Below are 2500 nucleotides of genomic sequence, written 5' to 3'. Positions count from 1 at the left end.
TAAAATTACACCGACACGGTTACGTGCGGAGGTCGCTTTGATTACTCATCGCGTTTCTCCCGTCCGTTCGGAACCGCCGGCAAAAAAACTGTGCGACCAACGGCGCCAAAGAGCACGACGCCGGACCATTTCTCTCTGGCTGATGTGAATGGAAGTAAAAGACGCTTGCGTGAGGTCTCTCGACCTTTATCTCTCTAACTTATACTTATGGGTCGTCGTCTACTTGATCGGGTACAAACAAGTCGTAAGAAACAAACAAACAAACCACAAAAATACAAGTCGTAAAAAAACAAACTTCTGTTGGTTAACCTACAATATGAAGGATCGAAATGAAAGAAGGATCATATTATTACAAACCGAAAGTGAAGGATCATTAAAATTGAAATACAATATATATAAATATATAAATGTACCCGTCGTTGCGACACCCTAGTTAAATGGAAAGATATAAAAAAGAGAGAAAAGGAATACAGATGACCCGCCGTCTGATCTTTGCTAAATGATCTGGCATCACCGGAGTTTTTTTGGTCCGTGTTGCGTTCGCTCTATTCGAAATGAAACTCGCGGAGGCGAAGAATTGTTAAAAGTTTACGAAGCGTCTAGGAGTGGTTAAAACTGAGAGAGTTGAAACTACGATGTATTAGAACGAGCAACCGTCGAAACTTTGTTTTCGCGACGTTCTTTTCGTCGCTCTCGTCCCCACGCTCCTACGCTTTGGTTGTTTCTTTGCCATCCGTGTTGCGATAAAAAGATTTCTCCATTGTCCAAAAAGGACGGATCGAGATTCCTCTTTCGAGAGGGAGAGAGAGGTACTTGCGGGTAACCTGGAATCTACGAAACACGCACCGTGGTAAGATTCGTGCGTCCGCCTGATCGATGTGTGTTGTTTACGGACCGGCTGAGAAGCGACGATAGCGAGTCTTTGAAAAACTATGTGTCCATTAGTTAGACCGATCGTCGCCGGCCGTGTGTCTGTTCGAATCTCGCAACCCACGATTCAGCGACAGGACGCGCGCTCGCATTCCTTGTGTGCGTTCGTACTTTTCAAGGTTTTTAAATGTACTTTACGCCCGACCGTCGAGAGGAGCGTGCCACTGGGCGTTTCTCCGACGGTTTCCGTCCTTGGACGCGATCGTGTCGTCAACGATCGAACAAACAAACAAATACGTTGGCGACGCCCGAATTCGCTCTCCCGCACGCGCCGGGTGGGAGAGTGATGTGGGTATCGAATGTGATGCGTGTTAATAATGAAAATAACACTCTAAAGATCTAAAGAGTTTGAAATACAAAATTTTACGATTACCCTGAACGGTGGATCACTTGGCTCGTGGGTCGATGAAGAACGCAGCTAATTGCGCGTCAACGTGTGAACTGCAGGACACATGAACATCGACATTTCGAACGCACATTGCGGTCCACGGATACAATTCCTGGACCACGCCTGGCTGAGGGTCGTTTTCTTAACAAAAGACTGCTTGCGTTTGCTTCTCGAAAAAAGAGTAATTCATTTCTTTCTAAACATCTCGCCGTCGTTCAACGAAAGTAGAACGTTTCGGAGCGGGATTATCGAACGAAATTGAAAGAATGAATGAACGATAAACAAAGAAAGAGTCGCAACGTACGAGCGATAGTTGGGCAGTTCGTCGGCGTTTGTCGTGGAAACGATGTGACGAAAATCGCAACCGATACACTAAATGCAGGCCGTTAAAGGAGAGAAACAAATTTCGAAATATCTCTTCGAACTAGCGCAAGTGCGTCACGGCGCGCGAGTCGTTCGTTAAAATTTATAAACGACCGCCCGTGAAAGCACCGAGTTCTCGGAAGATAATCTATAAAGATTCTCCATCCTGCTGGAAGTTATCGGATCGGCGCGATTGTTCACTTGTAGAAATCCACGCTTCCGACGTTGCCAGAAACGATATTTACGAAAGGTGTGTCAAAAATAAACGAAAGAAGCTCTCCTATAAATTTAGAAAAAGCAAACGAGTGAAATGTTTGAGATGATAATTTGCTGAAATGCAAGCTCGAATAGCCCCAGGGTTTCGAATGATTCCCCGCGCTTTATACATCTCTCTGTTTACAAACGGTGTATAAATGAAAGATCGCTTCAGATGGGTCGTCGCTGTTTGACGCGCGATGCTGTTCCTTTTTTTTTGTCTGTCTGTGCGTTTAGCTTCGCTAAACAAGTTAAATGGTTAAAAAGCGTCGAAAAAGCGAATACACACGCGACAAGACAAATCTAACGAGTAAAGGAACGCTCCGCTCCAAGATAAAAATGGTTGTTTACAATCAATACAGCGTTTCGGTACCCCTGATCGTAGTCTGAAACTGTGTAACAAAAGAGAGGAAAGCGAATGGTGAAGGAACTTCGAAGCCTCCGTGGCGTGGCTAGAACTTGTGATAAAAGTATGTTTGCAGCAATTATGCATGCTCCCGTTAAAACAGCATTTCAATGTCTCGCATGGCTTAAAGCTCTAGGAGGCTTCAACATTTAGAATAC

The 2500-nt window shown here is 44.8% G+C and overlaps 1 non-coding gene across 1 annotated transcript; it reads left to right on the top strand.

Moving 5' to 3' along the window:
* Positions 1 to 1300: 1300 nt before the first annotated feature.
* Positions 1301 to 1455, top strand: LOC143307260 (5.8S ribosomal RNA). The gene has a single exon (XR_013064449.1). It is a non-coding gene; the product is annotated as a 5.8S ribosomal RNA (ribosomal RNA).
* Positions 1456 to 2500: the final 1045 nt, after the last annotated feature.

This window comes from Osmia lignaria, unplaced genomic scaffold, assembly GCF_051020975.1.
Source record: "Osmia lignaria lignaria isolate PbOS001 unplaced genomic scaffold, iyOsmLign1 scaffold0049, whole genome shotgun sequence".
In the NCBI taxonomy this organism is placed as follows: domain Eukaryota; kingdom Metazoa; phylum Arthropoda; class Insecta; order Hymenoptera; family Megachilidae; genus Osmia; species Osmia lignaria.
The sequence above is the reverse complement of the archived record's forward strand: the minus strand, read 5'-3'. Positions and strand labels throughout refer to the sequence as shown.